Consider the following 18,348-nt stretch of genomic DNA (forward strand, 5'->3'; position numbering starts at 1 on the left):
ATTGAAGAGACAGCACCCCCAAAAAATGGAAGACAAGGGAGAAAAGATAGAGTCATGCCTCAAATTTTAATTCTTAATTGGGACAATTCTGAGAGTATCCTGAAATTAAAAGGCATTGGACTTTTTCATTCTGTTCCAATAAACAGTTTTCTCTCAGCACCAGTTTGAGCTCAACTCATTTTCCCTCCTTAGATTTTGATTCTATGGATGAGAGTGCTATACCCTGGGATTAAAATTACCCTGTGTGCCAATATCAGAAACTGACCTTGGCATTTCACATTATTACAATTATATGTCAGCATTTCTTCTCAAATCCTTCATGGCATACTGGTACTACACTAGAACTGTAGCACCATTCTGGTGGCGGCAGGGTAAGATCACCCATGCCCTGTCCACATAGGTGACATCCTATAGACATTTATGGCCCCAAGGACACACAAGGCTAGCATCATTGGCTTACTGTACTGTTTTGAGTTTGGGGGCTTTTCTACATGAAGCTTTTAACGTTTACCAAGGCTTCTGCTTCCAGATTCTTTATGGGATTAGGATTGGCTGCTTTACATATTTTTCCCCCAGGGTTTTTCTTTCTCTGCCTTTCTATATGTTCCATTATACAACCATTAGGTGGCGGTGTGGTACAGTGAAATTATGCAGTTACATGAGATTTCTATGGTGTTATAGAGGCCATTCAGAAAAAATACCACACTTGTCCTGCGAAGAAAAACAAACATGATAAGGGTCACAAAACACGGGTGAGGCTTGGAAGAGGATGACATCATGTAAAGAACCTGCAGACCACCGTGAATGAGCAATCATGAGCGCACAATAAAAGCCTCATGTAAAAAGGCTCTGGCTGTCTCAGTCATTGTGAATGGGCCTTCCCCTAGCCCATGTGACTGGTAAGAGACTTATCCTGTTCCAAACTCTAACTACAGTCACATGGGTGAAGGAGGGGACTTACAGAGAATATATAAAGGGTAGCTTGAGGCAAGCTCCCATTTGGGTGTAGAAGCTTTCTGGAGGTTGCTCAGACAAGTTCATGGAAAGCACCACTCATTTGCTCCCAAGGTTCAGGGACTGTTTTGAGCTGTGCCAATACTTCAGGGACTACACAGTTCCCTGGAGCATTAAAATCGGCCTGTAGGGGCTTTTGTATGGCACAGCTCTGTCTAAGGTGTGCAACAAATTAAAAAAACAATAGATTACATTTGGAGATACAACTGGAACTCTTCATATACAGAATCTCATTTTCCATTATAGTGAGTTTGTTAGTGAGTAATAAGGTGGACTTCACAGCATTTCTATATGCTGTTGGTTGCCACTTAGAGACCTGTGTAGTTTGCCTAACCAGCAGCTTTATAGTTAATTAAGTAGGCCTTAATTAGTACCAGGCAAGTACAGCCACAGCTTGGTTGTTGAAGCCACAGCGACTTCATCCTTCTAAAGATAAGTGTGCCATGCCTTGATTTTCATGGAAGAGCTGAGTAATTCCCCCTCCCATGTTGGAATGTTGGGGCCCTGTTCTCAGGGAAAAGGTTATTGATTTCCCAGCCTGCAATGCTTCAAGCATCTTCTGGAAGGAAAGCCCCACCCCCTTCTCCTGGGAAGGGAGTGTATTTCTCCTGACAGGCTCCTGAGCTGAAAGAGACATCTATAACACCCAACCTGCTGGCTTTGTTCTTTGGTTTTGCTCCAAGGGGGAAAACATATGCTACAAGCCTAGAGAAACTTGTGGTCCTAGGAATGACTTCTCATCTGTCTTAGAAACTCAGACACTCAGCTGTGACAGCTTCATTGGCTGATGAGATCTATTCTCAGCCAGATAAGAATTTCCTGGAGAAATTATATTTAATTTGTAACACATCTGTCCAAATTCATATTCCAAAACAGGTAATTACGAACTTCAGCTTCACTAGAATGGCTGCACCTTAGACATGACAGATTTGGTATCTTTCTAAGGAGCTGAATGAGACTTTGACAAGACTCTTACGGTGCAATCCTATTGGGATAGGCGGCCACCTCCGAACTCTGAGGTGACCACCTATCCAATGCAGGGCAGGAGAAGCGTGGAAGGGATCATCCCCTCTGCACTTCAGCTGCCCTGCATTTGCAGCTAGACAGCCGAAAGGCTGTCTAGCCATGGGAAGTCGGAGCAGGGCGGGTGGACGCTGGATGGAATGGCACTTCTGCACTCCCTGCCCTGGCACACCCCCAGGAATACCCCATTTTCCCCTGCTCCATGTTCTCTTCTGAGTGCAGAGCCAGGGACGATTTGCACCACCTCTTCCAAGTGTGGAGCGTGGGGCTGTTCCATGCTGCCTACAAGGCAGCGCGAGAGGGGGTGGAGATCAGTTCTTAGGGAACCAACCTATCCTATGGCAGTCTAGACACTGACTGGCGGCCATAGGATTGCGCCCTTATTTTCCTAAATTACCTTTTCCTACTAATTGTTATAAATTGCTATCACTCAGTATGGAAAACAGAGCACATCTGAATGCTAGCTTGAACAATCTTCTAATCACATCTAATTTCCTGTTGCTCTAGTAGCCTTTCATGGCCAGATCCTCAAAGAGCTCCAGCTGTTTAAACCATAACATTGGCTTATAGCAGTAGGTAGGGATGTCAGAGGATTCCGCCACGGATCTCAGTGAGGCCGAATGCCAGTGCATTTGGCCCCCCAACATCCATGGCGGAACGAAGCCCCCCCACCCCACCCCGCCCCGTAAAAGGCGCGCGAAACAGAGCACTTACCTGGTGCCGTTCGTGCTGCATTCGCTTTCCCATTTTTGCCATGATAGGCTACATAAATACTTAGCCTATCATGGCTAACGCAGAGACGCCATTTGCATCCCTGCGGAGGCTGTGATAGGCTATGTAAATATTTACGTTGCCTATCACGGCAAAAAAAAGGGAACGCAAATGGTGGCTGCCGTAGCCACCGCCATTTGCATTCCTGTTTTTTTTGCCGTGATAGGCTACGTAAATATTTACGTAGCCTATCACGGTGAAAGACAGGGGCGCAAATGGCGGCCGCTAAGTCATGTGCACCCCTGTTTTTTTGCGGTGATAGGCTACATAAATATTTACATAGCCTATCACGGCAAAAAAACAGGAACGCAAATGGCAGCTGCTGTAGCCGCCACCATTTGCATCCGCACGCCTGCAAATGCACCCGGCCGGCGGCTCTGCAGAGTTGCCATGGAGCGGAGCTGGCCAGGTTAGGATTTCGGGGGGAAGTGCAGAGCACCTCCCCCCACCTCAAATCACCGCTTCGAAAAGGTAAGTGACTTTCACACATCCCTAGCAGTAGGAGGTTATGAAGGCTGGGATTGTCATTTTGCCTCACCTAACGGATGATCAATAAAGAAAGCCAAAGAGCTTCCAGATTTATATTCGATAACAACAAAGCTGTGAGATAGTAATGTGCAGCTATAACATCTCCAGCGACTACAGTGTGTACACTTTGAATAATAGAAGCAATTTTTTCATAAAAAGAAAAGGCTTTAGAAAACATTATGGGATTTGGCAGATGTCATAAACATGAATGTACAAATCGAACCACAGATAAGGAACAGATCCAACAAAGCACTTAGTCCATGGAGGACTTTGGTGATATTGTAAACCACCAGTGGTCACAGATGATTCAAAGAAAATATTAGATAAGGAAGGTGTAACAAGCTTGCTATGTCACTTGAGATGTTATCAAATCTGGGGTAATAGGGAGAGTTAACGAAGTAAGATGAGAAACTCTGTCCTGGAATAACAAATTTGTTATTCCGTGGAGGGATTGCTGGTGACACTGTAAGTCAGGAAAGCAAAGAGTATTCTGTAACAGCAGTGATAGAGACATCTCTGATAGATGACTAATTTACTAAAATAGGCAACTTTAAAAATTATATATAAAAAGGATCAATTCATGTAAATATGTGCACCTTAGCGTTAAGAGGCCTTACACTCTGGGTACACTACAGAGCATCCCACAAGTTGACATGATATATTTGACAACATTTGACAGCACTGTCCTTGCATAGGATGTGGATCTAGGCCTGGAAGTGAAATAGATAGACAGACAGACAGACAGACAGACAGACAGACAGACAGATGCCAGCAAGGTTATGCTCAAAATCCTACAAGCTAGGCTTCAGCAGTATGTGAACCAAGAACTACCGGAAGTACAAGCAGGGTTTCGAAGAGGCAGAGGAAGTAGAGATCAAACCACCAACTTTCGATGGATCATGGAGAAAGCAAGAGAATTCCAGAAAAACGTCTATTTCTGCTTCATTGACTACGCTAAAGCCTTTGATTGTGTGGATCACAACAAACTCTGGCAAATACTTAAAGAGATGGGTGTACCAGACCACCTTACCTGTCTCCTGAGAAACCTGTACGAGGGTCAAGAAGCAACAGTAAGAACCAGACATGGAACAACCGATTGGTTCAAAATTGGGAAAGGAGTATGACAAGGCTGTAATATTGTCACTCTGCTTATTTAACTTATATGCAGAGTACATCATGAGAAACACCGGGTTGGATGAATCACAGGTCCGAATTAAGATTGCCGGGAGAATTATCAACAACTTCAGAGACGCAGACGATACCACCCTAATAGCAGAAAGCGAAGAGGAACTAACGAGCCTCTTGTTGAGGGTGAAAGTGGAGAGTGCAAAAGCTGGTTTGAAACTCAACATTAAAAAAACTAAGATCATGGCATCTGGCCCCATCACTTCCTGGCATATAGAAGGGGAAGAAATGGAAGCAGTGACAGATTTTATTTTCTTGGGCTCCAAGATCACCACAGATGGTGACTGTAGCCATGAAATTAAAAGACGCTTGCTCCTTGGGAGGAAAGCTATGGCAAACCTAGACAGCATAGTAAGAAGCAGAGACATCACCTTGCCGACCAAGGTTCGTATAATCAAAGCTATGGTTTTCCCAGTAGTAATGTATGGCTGTGAGAGCTGGACTATAAGGAAGGCTGAACGCCGAAGAATTGATGCTTTCGAACTGTGGTGCTGGAGAAGACTCTTACGAGTGCCCTGGACTGCAAGGAGGTCAAATCAGTCCATCCTAAAGGAAATCAACCCTGACTGCTCATTGGAAGGACAGATCCTGAAGCTGAAGCTCAAATATTTTGGCCACCTAATGCGAAGAGAAAACTCTCTGGAAAAGACCCTGATGCTGGGAACGATTGAAGGCAAAAGGAGAAGGGGACGGCAGAGGATGAGATGGCTAGATAGCATCATCAATGCAATGAATATGAACTTGAGCACACTCCGGGAGAGAGCGCAGGACGGGAAGGCCTGGCGTGCTATGGTCCATGAGGTCATGAAGAGTCGGACACGACTTAACGACTGAACAACAACAACAACAACACATATAGAAAGTGGAACGAAGGCCAAGCAACAAAGGAAGAGTACAAGCAGGTAGCACAGAATTGCAGAGATGGCATCAGGAAGGCTAAAGCTGAGAATAAGCTGAGGTTAGCGAGGGATACTAAAAGCAACAAAAAAGCTTTCTTCGGCTACATGCATAGTAAAAGACAGAGGAAAGAAATGGTGGTTCAGCTATTAAATAAGGATAGCAAAATGATAACAGATGACAAAGAAAAGGCAGAAGTGCTCAATTCCTACTTTGTTTCAGTCTTTTCCTGAAAGAGGATCTACGACCCCCTTGCAAAGGCGAAGTACAGGCTGAAAGAGTGGGATTGCAGCTTGAGACTGATAGACATATGGTCAAGGAACACCTAATTACTTTGAATGAGTTCAAATCTCCAAGGACAGATGAACTGCACCCTAGAGCAATAAAGGAACTGTCAGAAGAACTCTCAGAACCAGTTATCTTTGAAAACATGGAAGATGGGTGAAGTGCCAGATGACTGGAGGAGGGCTAATGTTGTCCCTATCTTCAAAAAGGGCAAAAAGGAGGAACCTGGGAACTACAGACTCAGTCTGACATCAGTCCCTGGGAAAATTCTGGAGCAGATGATAAAGCATCTGTAAGCACCTTGAAAACAATGCAGTGATTACTCAAAGCCATCATGGATTTGTCAAGAACAAGTCCTGCCAGACGAATCTGATCTCATTTTTTGATCAAGTAACCTCCCTTGTGGACTGTGGGAATGCTATGGACATAATATACCTCAACTTCAGCAAAGCTTTTGACAAAGTGCCCCATGATATCCTGATGAGCAAACTAGCTCAAAGTGGGCTAGATGAAACAATGATCAGGTGGATCCACAGTTGGCTGCAGAATCGGACCCAAAGAGTGCTTATCAATGGGATCTTCTCAAACTGGGGAGAGGTAATGAGCAGGGTACCGCAGGGCTCAGTCCTGGGCCCAGTGCTCTTCAACATTTTTATTAATGACTTGGATGACGAGGTGCAGGGAATGCTGATCAAATTTAAAGATGACACAAAATTGGGTGGGATAGCTAATACTTGGGAAGACAGAAACAAAATTCAAAGTGATCTTGATAGACTAGAGCGCAGGGCAGAAATTTAATAGGGATAAATACCAAGTTCTGCACATAAGAAAAAGAAACCAAATGCACAGTTACAAGATGGGGGATATGTGGCTCAACAACGCTACAAGTGAGAAGGATCTTGGAATTGCTGTCGATTACAAGCTAAATATGAGCCAAGAATGTGATGTGGCTGCAAAAAAGGCCAATGCCATTTTGGGTTGCATTAATAGAAGCATAGCTTCCAAATCCTGGGAAGTACTAGTTCCCCTCTACTCAGCACTGGTTAGGCCTAATCTGGAGTACTGTGTCCAGTTCTGGGCACTACACTTGAGGAAGGATACAGACAAGCTGGAGAAGGTTCAGGCAGAGAAGGGCAACAAAGATGATCCGGGGACTGGAAACAAAGCCCTATGAAGAGAAACTGAAGGAACTGGGCATGTTTAGCCTTTGAGAAGAGAAGACTGAAGGGAGATATGATAGTGCTCTTCAAGTACTTGAATGGTTGTCACAGAGAGGAAGGCCAGCATCTCTTCTCAATCATCCCAGAATGCAGGACATGGAATAATGGGCTCAAGTTACAGGAAGCCAGATTCCGGCTGAACATCAGGAAAAAATTCCCGACTGTTAGAGCAATACGACAATGGAACCAATTCCCGAGGGAGGTGGTGGGCTCTCCCATGCTGGAGGCGTTCAAGGTGAGGCTGGACAGCCATCTGTCGGGGATGCTCTGACTTGGATTCCTGCACTAAGCAGGGGGTTGGACTCGATGGTCTTGTAGGCCCCTTCCAACCCTACTATTCTATGATAAAGCAATAATGGCTGGCTGGGGAATGCTGGGATGTCTTTCTGCCTAAACATGCATGGGATTGTGTCCTTAATGACTTAAAATCAGCATAGCAGCATGAAACCCGCAAAAGATTAAAAACTAACCAGTCTAAGATTGTTAAAACTAATTGATCTGGATATGTATATATTCTCAGATCAGCAGCATTAGAACAAAATCTACTGATTCTAATGCCGGGGAGAATAATTCCTGAAGAAACAGTAGGATATTATGTTTAGTTGAACCTTTTAAAAATGTCACAAAGTTGTAAGCATGTTTGTAAGTTCTCCAGAACTCTTCTTCAGGATGGATGTTAAGCAAATTGGAAGCAGTGGAGAGAAAACGGGGTGGGTGGGGCATGATGTTTAAGCCCGAATGTCTGCATGATGAAGTGCCAGAGGTAATAAGCAGACTAAGAATGCAATTCTATACATGTCTACTCAGAAGTAAGTCCCACTGACTTCAATGGGACTTACTCTCAGGTAAGTGCATACAGGATTGCAGTTTTAGGCTGCAATTCTATACCCACTTACCTATCTGTAACCCCCCTTAAACACGATGGTACCTACATCTGAGTAGACATATAAATGATTGTGCTATTAATCAGATTACCATGTACTAGATGCAAAACAGGTTGGACCAAATTTGGTTCCTGGTGCATCAAGCTGAGTCCGACCTTGAGGTGGTAGCAGGTCATCTTTGTCCAGGTTTCTGTGTGTGTGTGTGCGTGTGCGTGCGTGCGTGCGCACACATCCACATCGCATGCTCACACACTTGCTTTGGATAAATAACATGCTATGACACTGAGAGGTCATCACTGTAGATGTCAGTAGGGATGGCGGAGAATTTCTCCCCAAATATTCGGGAGGCCGAGCGCCGAGGCATTCGGCCCCCCGAAAGTGTTGGGGAAATTCTCCGCTGGCCCCCCGCACCCCCCGGGATGGGACTTACCGTGGCCGAATGTCCCTCTCGGCGGCTGGTCCCGGCGGCGGTTCGGCAGCGGTTCGGTGGGGGCAGGGGTGGCAGCCAGTCTCCCGACCGGCTGCCGCCGCCTCCATTACAAAATAAAAAAGTAAAAAACAAAACAAAAACATACACCCGTGATAGGCTACGTGACGATTTACGTAGCCTATCATGGCTAGATTTCCAAAGTCAGCCGTGATAGGCTACGTAAATCGTCACATAGCCTATCACGGGTGACTTCGGTGGGGAAAAAAAAAGCGCGTACGCAAATGGCGGCGGCCCATGGGTGCCGCCATTCGCGTTCCTTATTTTGGCACGTCTAGTCTACATAAAGATTTACGTAGACTACGGTGAAAATAAGGGAACGCTATTTGCATTGCCCTTATTTTCGCTGTAGTCTATGTAAATCTTTACGTTGACTAGACGTGCCAAAATAAGGGACGCAAATGGTGGTCCCCATGGGAGCTGCCATTTGCATACGCGCTTTTTTTTTTTCAAAGTCACCCGTGATAGGCTACGTGACAATTTTCATAGCCTATCACGGCTGACTTTGGAAATCTAGCCGTGATAGGCTACATAAATCATTACGTAGCCTATCACAGGTGTGCGTTTTTGTGTTTTTGTGTTTTTTGTTTTTTTTTTCACGGCCGAGTAGACGGGGTGCTTCTACCCGGCCTGAATTTCGCCTGCGAGGGATGGGGCGCCTCCCCTGCGGCCTGAATTTCGGCCGGGCAAGGTGGGACGCCTCCCCCCCCTTGCCTGAACTTCGGGGGGAGAACCGAAGTGCCTCCCCCCCAACGCGAAGCAAGCTTCGAGGACAGGTAAGGGACTTTCGCCCATCCCTAGTAGGGATGTCAGAGAATTTCTCCACGAATCTCAGGGAGGCTGAATGCCAGGGCATTCGGCCCCCTGAAATTGGTGGAGAAACAGTCTGGCCCCCCGCCCCCCCCCCGGGACGGGACTTACCTTGTGCGAATGTCCCTGGTGGCGGCGGCTGCAGTGCCGGTTCGGCGGCGGTGGCTGTGGCGGCCGGTCTTCCAACCAGCTGCCGCCGCCATTTCCAAGTTTAAAAAAAAAAAGCGTGATAGGCTACGTAAAGATTTACGTTGCCTATCACGGCTAGATTTTTAAAAAACACTGTGATAGGCTATGTAAATGTTTACATAGCCTATCACGGCTGAGTGAAAAAAAAACAAAACCCGCGCGTATGCAAATGGCGGTGCCCATTTGCATATGCGTGGTTTTTTTGTTTTTCACTCAGCTGTGATAGGGTACGTAAACATTTACATAGCCTATCACGGCTGACTGCAAGGACGCAAATGGCGGCGGCTATGGCCGCCGCCATTTGCATCCCGGCAGGACAGGGATGAGGCGCTTCCCCCCCCGGCCAGAATTTCAGGGGGAAGGGACGGAGCACCTTCCCCCCACCGCGAATCAACTTTTGGGTTCAGGTAAGTGACTTTCGTACATCCCTAATTGGAGGGGACTGCAATAGGCAGCTAGGGCGCACCTGACAGTAGGGATGGCATGAGTGTCCAATCCAGTTCGGGAATCCAGCAGACCTGCACCTACCTGCACCTCTGAGCCCCTGCTCGCCCCCTGCCCACACTTGGCGAATGGCCTGCACTCACCCCGGCAGCCTTGTTGAGCTTCGTGGTTGCTATTTTCTGAGAAATAAAATGGTGATCGCAAAAATGCACAAATTTGAGCACATGCGAAAATGTGCATTTTGTGAATGCACATATTCGCACAAGCGAAAAAGCACATTTTGTGAATGTGCAAATTTGCATATGCGCGAAATGCAGATTTTACAAAGAATGCACATTTTCGTACACACAATAATGCGTGCCTTTACAAAAATGCACATTTCACACATGAGGATATGCTTATTCATAAAAATGTGCATTTTCACACATACAAAAACATGCACATTTTTGCAATCGCCATTTTTAAAAAAAGAAATGGTGACTGCAGAGCTCTCTGAGGCCGCTGGGGTGAATACAGACTGCTCGCTGAGAGGGGAAGGGGTTCAAGTGAAGTCCGGGGACCGGTGAACGGGGGCAGTAGGGATGTATGAAAGGGACTTACCTTGTCCTGCAGCTTTTTTCGCGGTGGGGGGGAGGCGCTTCGCTTCTCCCCCCGAAGTTCAGGCGAGGGGGGGAAGGCGTCCCGCCTCGCCCAGCCAAAATTCAGGCCAGGGAGAAGCGCCCCGTCTCCCCAGCCGCGAAAGAAAAAGTAAAAAACAAAAACAAAAAAACCCCGTGACAGGCTACATAATGATTAACGTAGCCTATCACGGCTAGATTTCCAAAGTCAGCTGTGATAGGCTACGTTAATCGTCACATAGCCTATCACGGGTGACTTTGGAAAAAAAAAAGCACATACGCAAATGGTGGCGGCCCATGGGCGCTGCCATTTGCGTTCCTTATTTTGGCACGTCTAGTCTACGTAAAGATTTACGTAGACTATGGTGAAAATAAGGGAACGCTATTTGCGTTGCCCTTATTTTCGCCGTAGTCTACGTAAATGTTTACGTAGACTACACGTGCCCAAATAAGGGACGCAAATGGCGGCGCCCATGGGCGCCGCCATTTGCGTACGCACTTCCCCCCCCCCAAAGTCAGCCGTGATAGGCTACGTAAGGATTTACGTAGCCTATCACGGTGTTTTTTGAAAATCTAGCCGTGATAGGCTATGTAAATCTTTACGTAGCCTATCACGTTTGTTGTTGTTGTTGTTTTACACTTGGAAATGGTGGCGGCAGCAGCTGGTTGGAAGACTGTCCGCCGCCGCCGCACCGCTGCTGCACCGCCGCCGGGAGCTGCCCGTGCCAGGGACATTCGCGCAAGGTAAGTCCCATCCCGGGGGGGGCGGCGGGGCGGACCGTTTCTCCACCAATTTCGGGGGGCCGAATGCGTTGGCATTCGGCCTCCCGGAGATTCGTGGAGAAATTCTCCGACATCCCTACCAACTGAGAACTCTTCCATAGGTGTGTTAGTGGGGGGGGGGGGCTTGCAAACAACTCAAGTGGGATTCTTGGATCTGTATTACCATTGCAAATACATTTTAGCAGCCTTGTGGTTCTTCTCCTTTACTGAAATGGCATTAAAGTGACACCATTTTTGAAAAGGGGATAATAATCAGTAGAACGACTTATCTTCCCATTGAAAGTGGATTTACTATGGGAGGATGTGAGCAGGGGGATATGGGTTATTTCACATACTCACTGGAAAGAGAAGTGACAGCATGCTGACAATAAAGCTTCCTTCAAGAGTAAATCTTACAAAGGGAAAATATTATACAGCAAATAAACTTTTCTAATCAGATGCTAGAGAACTGCTGGAGAACTGCTTTTGATGGCTCCAAAAAGGCCATTGCTAAGGTAAAAGAAGCTAAGCAATGGGTACTGAAAACTGTGATCAGGCTGTTCAGTTTTATTTTTCAAAGGAGGTTTTATATTGTATCCAATTTGAACTGTCAATCACAACTTTTATTAAACCACAAAAGCGATGTCAGATCAATGGTGGATTAAGACACATTATGAGTGACAGTCTGATGAAGGAGCAATTTCAGGATCCATTTATTATTAAACATAGACTAATACTTCTCTTCTCCTCCCCTGCCCTTGGTCCTTTTCTTCTTTAGGGTGAATGATATATACCTACTGACTTGTCTGGCCAGGCAAGGCTTAACTGTCCATCAGTATAAAAATTATTGTATCAATCTTAATTTTGGGGTCAAATGTATCCCAAGAAACTCATATGAATAAAGTAGCTTGGTGAAGAGATTAAGCATGACACCATTTGCAAAAAACAAAATAAAAACCAATTAATTCATTCCTTCATTGAGAACTTTCATTTTCCAGTTAAAAAATATAGTTGCAAACTGCTCATCAGGATCAACAATGTAAGTATGTAACACCTACAAGAACAGCGTGTGAGATCTAATTAAACTCCCAGGTTTGTTTTAAAGGTAAAACAACATATTTTGCTATTAACATCTATAATTTTAAGTTGTATAAATATAACTAGGGATGGATGGGTGCCACACCCCCCATCTGGGTTCTCCAGGCGCCTGCCCAGCCCCTGCCCCAGCTTGTGTGTCCCCAGACTCATGCTCAAGCCCCACGTCCGCTTGCCAAGCCACCCACACTTATCTGCGCCACATCCATCTCCACCACGATTGCCATGTTTTGACAAACCATGGTGATCGCAATATTGTGCACATAGACACATATGCAAAATGGCACTGTGAATCTTGCGTATATGGGCGATTGGGGTAGTCAAACTCCCATTTGCTCCTAGGGGTGCAAATTTCCTACTCTTGAGTGTTAGTTTGTACACGTGACAGAGAACCTCACATATGCTTGCTATGGCACAGCTGAAATGTCTTTTAGAGTTATTCAAAGTATAAAAATAGTTTGCAGGTCTGCATTTTAGAAAAGCACAATTGTATATTACATCAGTAGCTTACCCCCATGTCTGCAGCTACACTCCAAGCCAAATTGCTAGCTAGGAAACCCTGAGGAGAGGAGGGCAGTTTTGGCTGAAACATATGCTATGCTGATTAACAAAATGGTTTGTCAAAGGAAGTGAATGTATGAAAACATTTTAATAAAAGCACTTTGCATATTGCAAGCTTTTAAATTAATCTGGGACAGAATGCAGCAGATACTAATGATGCAGAATATTTCATTACTTCTAGCTTGTTTGCTGAAAACAGCTTGTTGAAAGGTAGCCAATGGTCCTTTATTGCACCCTCTTGTAAATGTTTAAAGGACAACATTAGAAGCATGAGCACAGTGGAAATGTATTGTTCATGCCTTGTATGTCCCATAAAATGTGATCCTGTTGAGATAATTACAGTTGTGGTCTTTTTTTCTCATCTAGCTGGAGTCATATAGATTGCAGTGCCCAGAAAAGATTCACCTCTGCAAAAAGAGAGCAGGAGTTTTCTGAATTATGTAGAAACTGTTTCAGAGTAATTAATCCCAAACCATTGATGAAGACTACAGCCTGCTGAGAAAGGAATCCTAGGGAAAAGGGTCAGTTTCTTGTAGACATATTAAGAAAGAATGCATTTTTAACTTAGAAAGCTCCTACTAGGTCAAAATCCTGGAACATGATTCCTGAAGCCCATAGCCAGTTTTTTTTTAATAGTCCATAAAACTCCCTGAGAGTTTTGGTTATTTTAAGATGTTGATCATTATTCCATGCTGCTTTTTATTGGTTAGCAGCTCTCAGTCTAAGCTGCTGACTCAGCTCTAGGTTCATTGGTGTGGAAAGAAAGAACTCCAAGGTTAAGGTGAAAAACAGATTCTCCCAAGGCTGTATTTGGTGTTCAAAAGAGTGCAACTGCAGAAACATGAGAATCTCCAACTAAAGTATTTATAGAACTTTTTATTGCTATAAACAGCAGAGGTCAGCTTTCTGATTTAACTCCATTGGGTTTATATACAGTTAAATTTTAAAATGTCCATCAGAATTGTCAAAAAAGCAGAAATCATTAACTATATAACACAATTATTTATTTAGTCATAATAAGATTTATAACTATAATCTCTAAATGAAGATGTTCATGGTGGCTAACAAAAGCATTAAAAATAAACGTAATCCAATTTATTAAAATGCAATAAATAACAATAAAAAATATACACAAGCTAAAAAAATAGTATAAAAATAATCCAAGAGAGTGAGAACTAAGAATATATATATATATATATATATATATCCTGAATATAAGCACCGTTGTGTGGGATGAGTTGAGAACTGCATTGGAAAAATCTGAAAAGTGCAAACTTCAGTGCACAAGTGTGTTCCTTTTCGCATATAGGTTTGGGAGTTGTGAATTGGGTAGGTTCATGTAAAAGTTTGGACTGCCTGAATTGCTCCTCCATCCCTTGACAGAAAGTTCCACATATGGAGTATTTCCACAGAGAAAGCTCTCTTGTGCATTGCCGCTGAAGGTGCTCAGTAGGCAGTAGCATTCACAAGAGGCCCCATCAGTAGATCTTTTAGGGTGCAATCCTATGCATGTTTAGGCAGAAGAAAGTCCTACAACTCCCAGCATTCCCCAGCCAGAATAGCATTTCTTTTGCCTAAACATGCATAGGATTTGCCCTAAATGTGGGCAGTCACATGAGAAGAGATGGTCCTTCAAGTAGCCTGATCCCAAGCTGTGAAGGGCTTTATGCTGAAAGGGAACTAGCAGCTTGAATTGCACTCAGAAACAGACCAATATAACACATTTTATTATTTATTTATTCCATTAATATTGCACCTTTCTACCACCAATATAATTTTTTTATTATTGATTTATTCCATTAATATCCAGCCTTTCTTCCATTGTGGCTACATGGGATTCCCAGGTGCCCTCCCAAACAAGCAGTGGCCAGACCAACACCTGCTTAGCTTCAGCAAGGTGGCTATGTCACATGCCTTCAGACCATGCCCTGGGATCAATAAAGGGACCACATGATCAAACACTTGGCAATTGGCATGTTTTTGGTGGCACCATTCTGCACTGGTTTCAGGGGGTCTTGTGAGTGGTTATATTTGTAGATATCTGCAAACAAGTCAACTGCTACGTTCAGCAGTTGACTTGAGATTTGTTTTTTGCCAGTGTTTGTGCAGAGTACAAGTTCCAGGTTTTGGGTGCTCTTGGGCAAGATGGTTTCAGCAGGCCTCTCTCTCTGTGCAGGTCCTTCTCCTCACTGATGTTGCTCCTTCTGAGCCTAATTGAGCCTCCCACAGGGAGGGGGAGACAAGGTGTGTGGCGATTACATCTCCTTGCCCCTCTCACTGTTTGGTGAGGGAGGGCATGCAAACAGGAAGCAACAGCAAGGGGAAGGAACAGCAGTGCCAGAGGCTCCAGAGACTGGCAGTGGTCTCCTTATTGGGGTGCGGGACTTGACAGATGTACATCTATACCAGTCCCTAAAGTCAGTCCTGGAACTTGTGACATGTAAAAATAACTTTCAAAATTAACCTAAAACTCAAACTTACTCAAAATGTTGAGGAAGCACCGTTAGATAAGCATCCCCAAACATAAACCAACTTTGGCAGACTTTAGCTAACAGGCAATAGAACAAGCAAGTCCTTAGAATATGTGAAAGATCACACTGTATTCCAGAAAAGGTCACAACTTATTATGAGAACGACTCATGTTAGCTCAGCACATGTAAAATGTAGATCAAACATTTTAGCCTACTGGGGAATCTTCTTGCCTTTAACTCCATAATACATGGGAGAGAACTGTGAAAATTATCAGCAATAATGATTTCGAAAAACCAAATAGAGAAGGTAAAGAGAAAGACCTCACCTTAAAATTCTTCCTCTAAGCATTTCAGAATGCTGATATCACAAACTAACAAAGGTCGGATATAATTCAGTAAAAACGGTGCTAAAATAATACAGAAGGCAAAAATAAACAAAGTGAAATAACTGAAATTATGCCACAGATAGGTATGGACAATTTAAGATACTTAAAAGAAGAAAGCTGAGCTCATATGAACAAGGGTAAACCATATGAAGAACATCTGCAGACCTTATTCAGAACCAAGTTAATCATGCCTGCAGGTGCCTTTATATTCTTAAATGAATAAAGAATACTGGATATATGTGTATTGTGCCACACTCTCAAGAACAGGGTAAAAGATAAAAGCTATGATCCTGAGCATAGTTATTTTCAAGTGAATTCTGTTTCATTGCAGTTTACACTAGAAACTATTTGCTACATATAATTGTACTATATACTATACCATTTAGTACATTTTGTAAATACTCTGTCATAGGCACAGCAACTCAGGCCTAGGCATTAGTGTCCCAGAGCTGGTCAAGGGTGCAATTAGTTCTCTTTTGTCAATTCTAAGATTACCTCAACCACAACACTGGTGCCTCAGCCACTGGCTTTCTTTTACCTCTGTAGAGGTGCATGAAATCCACCTGAGAAATGTTGCTAGTCCTGTCAAAATGCCATTTTCACTTCCCTCAAAATACCTTGGATATTTTGCCCATCTCCAAATCCACTCCAAGATGCTTCTTTAAGCAACATTTGGTTGCCTTTTGGGCCCTGTGAGGTTCAGGCTTGTGTCACACAGAGGGGCAACTCTGCTGATCCTGATGGCTCCCATGCCAGTGCAACCATGTCCCTCATTTGAGGCCAGATAGCAAGCTTCTAGGATTCATCAACGGCATGAAAAGCAGAAAGGCATGGCTTAGACCCACTTGCTAAAGCACACGCTACTTTGGCAGAGAACAGACTTTACACTGCTACAGTTTAGAGTAGTTCCCAATTATTCCAAAGCTTTCACCCACCTAATAGGCAAAATATTTATGGTCCAAACTAGATATTAGAAAATTAAAAGCAACCAAGGGCACAATTCTGTTGCCTACATTGAAATAATTTTAATACTTCTATAGTAGACACACACGCACACACACTTTGGGGCTAAATTCAATGCAACTAGAAAAGTTACACAGCAACATATTCAAGAAAGGTGTTAACTGAACTGATATACTGTATGTGTGCCAGCATGATGCATATTGATAGGTATTTGTCCTTCCTAAATGTCTATATGCACATATAGAATCATAGAATAGTAGGGTTGGAAGGGGCCTATAAGACCGTCGAGTCCAACACCCTGCTCAATGCAGAAATCAAAGTCAAAGCATCCCTGACAGATGGCTGTCCATGAATATTGAATCTCCACATAGTAGGTCTTTGAACTAGCCTTTAAAATTCCTCTAACATACATTACTACAAAGTGTTTTAGGAATATTAGGAAATCTTTTGGTTTTGTTTTGTTTTTTTTTAAGAAAAAATAAGTATCTTCAGTTTTTATGCAAGTATTCTGAACAAAATGTAGCTAGGAAAGGGAAAAACTAAGGCAGAAAATTGTTTTAATTCTATCTTTCACTGTTGTTAGCTATTCTTTTATTGATTATTGTGTTTTAGTGTTGTATGATCTATTGGTATTGAACCTATACATTTTTAATTAATTGTTGTTTATTCAGTCAGTCGCTTCCGACGCTTCATGACTTCATGGGCCAGCCCACGATGGGCAGTATTTAAATTTTGAAATATATAAATTAATGTGTGGGCTGTAAGTTATTTTTAATTAATTAATTAATTAATTTTTGCACAACAGAAGGCTAGTTCATATTCATTGCCAGTGTCAGGATAAGGGCAAAATGAAGCAACCACCTCAATTGTCAGATTCTGGGGCACCATGAAAGACTGGTCCATTATCTATTATTTAGTTTATGATTACTGTTTACCAATATTGGGAGCATTTGGATTTTCTGACAAAACATCTCATTAAAATGTCTCTGATTAATATATATATAACTTAGAGATGTTTAATGTGTGAATTATGTAGATATGGCAACAACAGATGTGTGTGTGTAAGCAGCTGTTCTTTATTTGTGCTTGGTGATGTCCTAAGAGGCAACTTGTCTACCTGCCTCAAAGTGCTGCAATGTTTGCCTGGAGTAGATACCTTGTAATAAAACCTTGGGCATTCTGTGTCATTCCATTAGCATAAATGACATTGCGCTAATGGAAACTAGGTTCCAAACTATGCGCAAGAGAAGATTCCAACTAAAGTTACATTTGCACAAGTGCAGTTGTGCAAAACGTTGTACATTATACTTGCACAATCCGTTGGGCAACCTGTTGGGCAATGGAAAAAATCAGTGGAGCTCTGCTAGTACTCTCTGAGCTTGAAGAAGGACACCGTTGGATATTGTCCCTTGCATCATACCTTGTAATAAAAGCACAGATAGGGAATTCTGTGCCATGGGGCTTCATTTGTACCTTGGAAATGTCCTTTCTGGGTGTTAGAGCATTTTATAGGCAGAATGAATGTAACATTATCTTGGACTGCAATCAGGAAAATGGTATGGTGTTGTTGTTTTAAATACTTTCTCCAGTGTCATCGCCAGATCCAAATGAGGGCAGTTGTTGTTGTTGTTGTTGTTAATAATAATGATAATAATAAACATGGGAGGTCCTAATCATAGATATCCAATGTCACATCAAGTAGCACCTTTTAATACACTATTTCTACTCTTTATTTGATGTCATATTGCAATTTAGA

The 18,348-nt window shown here is 43.4% G+C and overlaps 1 protein-coding gene across 3 annotated transcripts in view; it reads right to left on the reverse strand.

The window, feature by feature from the left end:
• RBMS3 (RNA binding motif single stranded interacting protein 3) overlaps positions 1–18,348 on the reverse strand; it is a 1,080,127-nt gene that overhangs the window by 37,946 nt on the left and 1,023,833 nt on the right. The gene's annotated exons all lie outside the window — the stretch shown is intronic.

This window comes from Heloderma suspectum, chromosome 5, assembly GCF_057233095.1.
Source record: "Heloderma suspectum isolate Gila_16-S chromosome 5, 16-S_ref, whole genome shotgun sequence".
In the NCBI taxonomy this organism is placed as follows: domain Eukaryota; kingdom Metazoa; phylum Chordata; class Lepidosauria; order Squamata; family Helodermatidae; genus Heloderma; species Heloderma suspectum.